Source organism: Schistocerca nitens, chromosome 4, assembly GCF_023898315.1.
Source record: "Schistocerca nitens isolate TAMUIC-IGC-003100 chromosome 4, iqSchNite1.1, whole genome shotgun sequence".
NCBI classification, from domain to species: Eukaryota; Metazoa; Arthropoda; class Insecta; order Orthoptera; family Acrididae; genus Schistocerca; species Schistocerca nitens.
The window spans coordinates 345,761,678-345,770,651 of NC_064617.1; the positions used below are offsets into that span (position 1 = coordinate 345,761,678).

General features: G+C 39.8%; 1 protein-coding gene across 5 annotated transcripts in view; it reads right to left on the minus strand.

The window, feature by feature from the left end:
- LOC126251859 (folliculin) overlaps positions 1–8,974 on the minus strand; it is a 180,727-nt gene that overhangs the window by 95,706 nt on the left and 76,047 nt on the right. The window contains exon 2 of one of the 5 annotated variants that reach the window (XM_049952542.1): positions 8,345–8,487. The exons of the other annotated variants lie outside the window; for them this stretch is intronic. The gene's annotated coding sequence lies outside the window, so the exon portion shown is untranslated. The remainder of the gene's footprint in view (positions 1–8,344; positions 8,488–8,974) is intronic. 5 annotated transcript variants of the gene reach the window in all.

The window sequence follows — 8,974 nt, forward strand, 5'->3', positions numbered from 1 at the left end:
TGATTACCGGGTAAATGGTGAGGGTGCACTGGTATGTGGAGACTGAGACCAGGAGAATTACTTTGTGTGTGTGTTTCTGCATTTCATGATTTATTTATACTACTGTTACCACAAAGTTTTTTTGGTATTTGATAACAAATTATAAATTATTTAAGCCCACCACAAGTTGTGTCATATTTATAGCCAAGTAAATAAATCATACTTGTCTCCTGTTAAATAATGTTCCTAACCTTTATTAGTTTTATTGTTCAGTTTTTAGAACAGATTTACAGACTTCATGGACATATCACATTTAAATCTTGTGCATTATGGTTTTCACATTTTTGATAACAGACAGAATGATTTGGGAATGTAGTTTCAATTCTTAAGTACTATCTAAACTTGATAAAACTGTCTCCCTGGCACCAGATACCTTCATCATGAGTGTTATTCATCCTCTCTGCCCTTTTTTGTCCAATATTGTCCTCTTTGATGTCTACATCCACACTCTGTAAGCATTTTATGGTGTGTAACAAATGGGTACTTCCATTTGTGAAACAGTGTGTGAGAAAATCAACTGTTAAGATCCTTATGAGCACAGATTTCTCTGATTTTCTTGTCAATGTCATTTTGCAAGAGATATATGAGATAATGTCAGTAAAATGTTCCTTCACTCTTCTTAGAATGAACATACTCAGAATTTCAAGAGTAAACATCTCCGTGATGCACATTGCCTCTCTTGTAGTGTCTCCAACTGAAGTTTGACAAGAATATCTATAATGGTCTGATGCTTACTAAATGAAACTTTGACAGAACATGCTATTCTTGCATGTACGCTACCTGACATGGATTCCAAGTGATTAGACAATACTGAAGAATTGATGGAATGAGAGTTTTGCCAACTACCTCTTTTCTATGCGAATTACATTTCCCTTGAATTCTTCCAATATACCTATCAAGCACCAGCTTCTCCCACAACTAATCTTATGTCACCGTTCCACTTGAGGACACTACAAATGGTTTCTTCTATACGGTGTAAGGATTTTCATTGTTTCCAGTGATTAATCACCAATCAAGTAATTGACAACTGACAAAAACCATATGTCTTTATTATCACTACTGTTCTTGAGATGTGCAGTATCAACCATTTTCAAATGAGTAACATAGTATCAAGGCAAAAGACAAAGGGAATAGTTTCACAATAGCATTTATCAGAACAGTAAGTGCTTATGAATGTGGCTTTGTATCTAATAAATACAGAAAATAATTACATTTTTGTATTGAAGATACTTCCCTAATTTAATAGATTGCTGCTCATCATATAGAGGAGATGTTGAGTCACAGACTGGCATAACAAAAGACCACTATACATTTAAGCTTTTCGCCAAAAGGCCTTCTTCTAAAGCAGAGAACACACACTCATTCACACGAGAACAACTAACACAAACATGACAACTCTCTCTGGCCACTGAGGCCAAATTGCGTACTGCACTGGCACTAATGGGAGAAACAATCTAGATTTCCAAAAGGCTTTTGACAGTGTACCACACAAGCAGCTTGTAGTGAAATTGCATGCTTATGGATTATGATCTCAGTTATGTGACTGGATTCATGATTTCCTGTCAGAGAGATCACAGTTCATAGTAACTGATGGAAAGTCATTGAATAAAACTGAAATTATTTCTGGTGTTCCCCAAGGCAGTGTTATAGGCCCTTTGCTGTTCCTTGTCTATATAAATGATTTAGGAGACAATCTGAGCAGCTGTCTTAGATTATTTGCAGATGATGCTGTTGTTTATCATCTAGTAAACTTATCGGAAGAGTAAAACAAATTGCAAAACAATTTAAAAAAGATATCTGAATGGTGACAAAATTGGAAGTTGACCCTAAATAATGAAAAGTATGACGTAATCCACATGAGTGCTAAAAGGAATCCATTAAACTATGGTTACACATTAAAGGCCGTAAATGCAACTAAATACATAGGAATTACAATTATGAACAATTTAAATTGGAAAGAACATACAGAAAATTTTGTGGGGAAGGCAAAACAAAGACTCTGTTTTATTGCCAGAACACTTAGAAAAAGTAACATTACTACTAAATAGACTGCCTACACTATGCTTCTCTGTCCTCTTCCACAGTAGTGCTGCACGATGTGGGATCCTTACCAGATAGGATTAATGGAGTACATCAAGAAAGTTCAATGAAGAGCAGCATGTTTTGTATTATTGCAAAATAGGGCAGAGATCATCACGGACATGTTACAGGATTTTGGATGGGCCCCATTAAAATAAAGGCATTTTTTGTTGCAGCAGAATCTCCTCATGAAATTTCAATCACCAACTTTCTGCTCCAAATGCAAAAATATTTCGTTGACGCCAATCTACATAGAAAGAAATGATCATCATAATAAAACAAGGGAAATCAGAGCTCGTATGGAAAGAAAGAGGTGTTCGTTTTTTCCCTGCACTGTTCGAGAGTGGAAAATAGAGAATTTTTGTGAAGGTGGTTTGATGAACCCTCTGCCAGGCAATTCAGTGTGATCTGCAGGTATGTAGATGTGTGGTGGGGATAAAGAGGAGGTGGGAAGAGGGAGAAATACCAGTGTAGGGATGGGAGAAGATGATGTGCTGCTCATGGGAGTGTGTAGGGACGTCATGGGATTGGTAGGGTAGGTGCAGTCAGGTGGTTTCAGGGGGGACAGGGCCATGAGGGGGAGGGGAGAGGGAGCGGAAAAGGTGAGAAATTGAGGAGGGGAAAAAGACTAGTGCCTGTGTTGCTGTAATAGAAAGCTGTGTAGTGCTGGTGTGGGAGCAGTAAGGAGACAAGTAGGTGAAGGACAAGGACTAGTGAAGGCTCAGGCCAGAGGGGTTACAGGTACATAGAGCACTCCACAGCAGGGAGATCTCCCACCTGTGCAATTAAGAAAATCTGGTGTTGGTAGGAAGGATCCAGATGGCAGCAGTCAGTGAAATGAAGAACATTGTGTTGGGCAGCATGTTCAGCAACTGGGTGGTGCAGCTGTCCCTTGGCCACAGGTTGTCGATGACCATTCATGCAGACAGACAGCTTGTCAGTTGTCATGCCCATGGAGAAAGCAGCACAGTGGTTGCAGCTTAGCTTGTAGATCACGACTGCTTTTCAAGTAGCACTGTGTTTGATGGGATAGGTGATGCTTGTGACCGGACTGGAGTAGGTGGTGGTGGGAGGATACACGGGACAGGTTTTTCATGCAGGTCTACTGCAGGAGTATGAGCCACGAGCAAACAGTTGGAAGTAGGGTTGGAGGACCTTCCTACATACCTATGTCCATATCAAATCTACCAACCACTAGCAATACCTCCACTTCGACAGCTGCCATCCATCCCATAACAACATGTCCCTTTCATACAGCCTAGCCACCTGTGACCATCACATCTGCAGTGACAAGCAGTCCCCGTCCAAATATACCATGGTTTTCCTGAGACAGCAACAGACCAAAACTACCCTCCCAACCAAACAGATCTCCCATGCTTTGTCTCTCCTGTCACCTACCCCCTCATACACAGCCACTGTCTGGCAACAAAGGAGCACTTCCCTCATGACTCAGTACCATCCAGGACTTGAGCAACATCAAGGTTTGGACTACCTCACATCATGTCTTGAGGAATTTCCTACTCACTGTCCCTCCCAACCATCCCACAGTGGTATTCTGCGACCCACCTGGCCTATGCAATATCCTTGTCCACCCCCAGTCCACTCCTGCTCCCAACCTTTTGTCCCATGAACCATATGCCTGCAAGAGACCTAGATGAAAGACCTGCCCTGTACTTCCTCCCACCACTACCTACTCCAGCCCAGTCACAAGCATCTCCTGTCCTATCAAAGGTATGCCTACCTGTGAATGTAGTCATGTGATCAACAAACTAAGCTTCAACCACTGTGTTGCTTCCTATATGTGCATAACAAGCAACAAGCTCTCTGTCTGTATGGACAGCCACCAACAAACTTTGGCCAAGAGACAGATGGACCGCCCAGTTGCTGAACATGCTGCCTAACACAACACACTTCACTTCAATAACTGCTGCACAGCCGGCACCCTCCGGATCCTTCCTACCAATAACAGCTTTTCTGAATTGCACAGGAGGGAACCCTCCCTACAATTTATACTATGTTCCCTTAACCCCTCTGGCCTTCCTTAATTTAAGGTGTGTTTGGATTGAATTTCTCAGCTGTAGACTTGGGTTTGTGCTGAACATTTGGCATGTCATGCTAAAATGTCTAGCAGTAGTTGGTCAACATGACTCCACCCTCAACATGCCTCAATGAAAAAGTTCACCATGTCTGCCACTGGTTGAACCAAGGTTTTCAGAGAAAGAGGCAAGATGTGAGTTGATGAAATACATTTTCAGGGACATGTTGCAACCCAGCTCTCTGTACACATATTTAAAACCAGAGGTTATGGAGCAAATAGGTTTTGAGATTTGGAATCATTATGCACAACTGCATTATAAAAACTAAAACTCACAGCAGACATCTACAGGAAGTTTCATATCAGCGCACACTCTGCTGCAGAGTGAAAATCTCATTCTGGAAACATCCCCCAGGCTGTGGCTAAGCCATGTCTCTGCAGTATCCTTTCTTTCAGGAGTGCTAGTTCTGCAAGGTTCGCAGGAGAGCTTCTGTAAAGTTAGGAGACGAGATACTGGCAGAAGTAAAGCTGTGAGTACCGGGTGTGAGTCGTGCTTCGGTAGCTCAGATGGTAGAGCACTTGCCCGCGAAAGGCAAAGGTCCCGAGTTCGAGTCTCGGTCGTGCACACAGTTTTAATCTGCCAGGAAGTTTCATATCAGCGCACACTCCACTGCAGAGTGAAAATCTCATTCTGGAAATATCTACTTAATACACAAAGTTGTACTTGTGTGTAACTCATGACATAGGGTTACATGTATAAGAGGCGTTCAAAAAGAAATGAGCTGGAGGCATCATCACAGAAATGAGAACCTATATGTTAGAAGTATTGATCCTGGCTGTTGAGACACGTCCCTCTGTGACACAAGGTGGTGACTGGCTGTCTCATAAAATTCCCGGGGCTGCGATGTTAACCAGTTCCACATGTACAGCTGGATGTCGTCATCCGAGGTGAATCGTTTTCCCCTATGCTGACGTTCTTCTTTGACATAGATGATTCACTTCCTGCAGCATGAGACAACAGTGAATGCCCAGCATTACTTGCAAACCTTGACCACCCTTCACCAAGCAATCAAATCAATACAACCAGGCAATCTCACACATGGAGTCATTCTGCTCCACGACAATGCAAAGCCTCATATCGCCAACACAGTCGTGGCACTCATGCAGAAATTCAAATGGGAGGTTCTCAGCCACCTTCCGTACAGTCTGTACCTTTCTCCCTGTGATTACGCCATTTTCGGTCCAAGTGAGACAGCCATTCACCGCCTTGTGTCACAGTGGGACAAGTGTCTCAAAAGCCAGGGTAAATACTTCTAACATACAGGTACTTGTTTCTGTAATTATGCCTCCGGCTTGTTTCTTTTTGAATGCCCCTTATATAAACCTATGGGACACTATCACTACAGAAAGCTAACTGATTGTTCATGGAGTATCTTTCTGCAGAAAGAGCTGTTTTGATGGTTACTGCAGAAGGAGGATACCAATGGTTTTGAGATGTCCTCCAAAGCAGCAACGTAAATGGACTTACCTAAGTTCATTAATCTGCTCCCATACACTAACTTAATGACCGAATAATAAAGACAGAAGTGTCTAAATTTTGTTTTCTAGTCTTCATGCTTGGAGCAATAAGCAATTAATTATTGAATGCCCAACAAACATAAGGTTGTTAACTGTTCAAAACACGACTTATCTGGTTGATGGAAGTACCATAATTATTAAAAGTGTTACTTACCTGTACATGCTCTAACGCATCTCCCAAGTCTCTGGTGTGGAAACCAGTCTAATACAATGGATAAAAATGTAAATGTCGGGTGACTAGGGCCTCCCGTTGGGTAGACCGTTCACCAGGTGCAAGTCTTTCGATTTGACGCCACTTTGGTGACTTGCGCGTCGATGGGGATGAAATTATGATGATTAGGACAACACAACACCCAGTCCCTGAGCGGAGAAAATCTGCAACCCAGCCGGGAATTGAAACTTTTTTTTTTTATTTTTATTAATCTCATTTTATTCGCTTTTGTTCTTCGTTATATCCGCTCAGGGCGGACGTCGTAAGACATCTGCTTAAGTTTGTTGTTGATCGATTAACTCAGTTTTTTTATTACAGAGGGCAGCTAACTGTCTTACCAAACACGCTGAGCTACCGTGCCAGCTGCCACTCAGCTACCGGGGACAGACAATACAATAGATGAAAAAACAAAGAGATATGTATATTTCACCAGTCCCCTTGTAGCTAGTTAACTCATACAAAGAAATAAAGATAATGTAAAACTGATTGATGATCAGAATTCATCATAAGTATAAACTACCATGAGAATTCATATTTGTATTGAATGATCACTTTGTGATGTAACCTTGATCAAATTGACATTCAAGTTCATAATTATGATTAGTGGTTCAGAATTCTTTGTGAAAAATCCTCATATTATAGATATGAATAAGTAAATTTATTGTAAACAAGATGCACCGATAGCCATGTGAAGTATAATGAATGAACAAATGTATTACACGCAAGTTGCCAATCATTTTTATTTAAGGAGGTTAGAATTAGATCTCAATTTCAAAAGTTAATTGTTTTTTGCCTTTACAAGAAAGATGACATCATTTGTCTAATGGAAGGAATTTGTATCATAACATATCACTTGATGAATATGAAGTGAAGATGAAGATGTCGAATGCCATCTACCGAAGCAGTGTATCTGCAAGCCAGGATGGTGAAAGCAATCTGGAAATATTTTGTGATACCAGCTGTTTGGGAGGTTTATTCTGTGTTGTCAGCTCCTGCCTTGTAGATATGGTGTATGCCATACAAGAACAATGGCCATCATAATCACAATGATGTCATGGAAAGAAGAAAGAAATTGTTATCTGTCAAATTAAATTTGATTCTATTACCTGGAACTGACATTGTCCATACCAACATATATGTGGTGTTCCAAGTAACAAGAATTTTTTATGAACAGTCATTATAGATGGAGGGTGCTTGTCATGTTACTTCTCAGAATTTTCATTTTTATTCGGTGAATTTGGATACTGGATTGTACTCTTGACTGCCAGTGATAACCACAGCACTTTGAGAAATGAAGCCCGATGGTGAGATATTGGTGATTGTGAAGAAATAATCAGGTGAGCAAATCAACAACAGGGAATTGTTTCTCACAAGCTAACTTAACATTGCCACTCAGTAACACTGGAACATTGCATGTCAGCAAATGGCTAAAGCAGTGGTGTGCCTGTACACTGGAAGGTATCCTGATTCCGCCAGACCTAGATTTGTTTTTGTAAAGATAAAAAAATCAAGAAACTACAAATGTGAAGAACAAAATATGACAATAAAAAACAACAGCAACTGATGAGAGAAATACAGTTCACATTTTAGCAGTTGTAGCACACAGTCTAGATATCATTATGAGGCACCTGAAATGTGTGAGTGGGATCAGACAGATACTATATTCGAACACATTTTATCCTTTCCACATTTTGCTCCAGCAATAGCTTCATGGCATATAATTTTAAAAATCTGTTACAGTTCTATAAACAGTATCTACAAAAATTGCAAGTGATGCAATATTTCTGTGCAAGAGTTTGTTAATGAAAGAAGTAACTTTTACAGACCATGGTCAAATCAATCTTCACAATATGCACTACTGGTCGGTTGAAAATCCACTCTGGCTGAGAGAAGTGGATAAACAATTACTATGGTCTGTCATGATATGATATAGAATATTCAAGAATTGGGTCATGGGTCTCTATTTTGTTGCCAAGTCTCTACTTAACCACAAGTATCTACAATACCTGCCGTAATTATTGTAAGACATCCCACTGGACATAAGGCAATCCCTGCAGTACAAACATGATTGATGTATCACTTATTCTGGACAGATAATTACAAACACTCTTGATAGGACATTAGTCATTGGGTCAGTTGTTCAGGAATACAAAATGGGCTGCATGCTCATTAGTCTTAACACCTATGACCTTTTATTTGTTGGGAAAATTAAAACAATAGCTTTACAAGGAAACCCTGACAATTCTAGAGACATGAGATGCCATATAAGCAGACCTATGTTGTTATAAGCTTGTATGAAATTCAACAGGCAGTATTGTCCGTTTCGAAACACTTAATAGTTCTGAGTCAACATTTTGTGCAGTTGCTATGACAGTCATAACAAAAAAACACGCAAACCGTACCTGAGTTGTGTGTTTTCTTACACTTGATAAAGTAGGACAGATATTCTTGAGACCTCTTCTGTTGGTGAAACCGTGGTTTGAGGCACTGTTATCATGTTACTTTTTAATCAAGATACACTCAAGTTGGTGACATAATTTGGCAGCTATAAACATGAAAAATTACTTACATATGTCAGATAATTCACCATATTGTCTGCTATAACATAGTATAATTTAAAATAGCTTGCAAAACAAAAGTTAAAATCTCAATTATAGAGCAGTGTATTACCCATTACAACAATATAGCTAAGATATTAATAAATAGCAAATACTTCAGGATTAAGGGAAATCACTCACCAAAAAGCATAAGTTATCATACTTCAGCTCATCATACTTTAGCTCATCAAAAGATAAAATCTGAAAGGTAGCAAGTTTTCTTGGTTTTATATGTGCCTATTGACAATTCAAGGCTTCTGCTTTCTGGTGAGTCATCTCCTTTGATCCTAAAGAATTTACATTCTACACTGACTTTTCTACAGTATTCTTTAACAGCAAAGACTTGATCAAAGTGGTGTATGTAAGACCACATACAACTACTGTAGAAAAGTATATATATCGATCAGTCGCACAGAGCTGTAGCACTACTATATC